Source organism: Sinocyclocheilus rhinocerous, unplaced genomic scaffold (assembly GCF_001515625.1).
Source record: "Sinocyclocheilus rhinocerous isolate Xijiao unplaced genomic scaffold, SAMN03320098_v1.1 scaffold43249, whole genome shotgun sequence".
NCBI classification, from domain to species: Eukaryota; Metazoa; Chordata; class Actinopteri; order Cypriniformes; family Cyprinidae; genus Sinocyclocheilus; species Sinocyclocheilus rhinocerous.
Genome location: NW_015653340.1, coordinates 2757 through 2997, shown reverse-complemented (window position 1 = coordinate 2997; position 241 = coordinate 2757). Strand labels below are relative to the sequence as shown.

General features: G+C 52.3%; 1 non-coding gene across 1 annotated transcript; it reads left to right on the top strand.

Annotated features, from left to right (window-relative positions):
- Positions 1–56: 56 nt before the first annotated feature.
- Positions 57–138, top strand: trnas-uga (transfer RNA serine (anticodon UGA)). Its single transcript has one exon. It is a non-coding gene; the product is annotated as a tRNA-Ser (tRNA).
- The last annotated feature ends 103 nt before the right edge of the window (positions 139–241 follow it).

Here is a 241-nt window from a genome sequence, read left to right as displayed (position 1 = left end):
AGCTTGGCCTGTGCTGATCACCACCAGACAAGAGAGCAGGCAGGCAGCAGCCAGTCGTGGTCGTGGCTGAGCGGTTAAGGCGATGGACTTGAAATCCATTGTGGTCTCCCCGCGCAGGTTTGAACCCTGCAGACTACGGTTGGAGTTTGCTGTACCGCTCTCTGTGAAGATAATTGTGCCTTCTGAGGCCTTTGTACTTTTTTCTCTCTGCCAAAATTGCTTGTGGTTTTCATCCCATAGC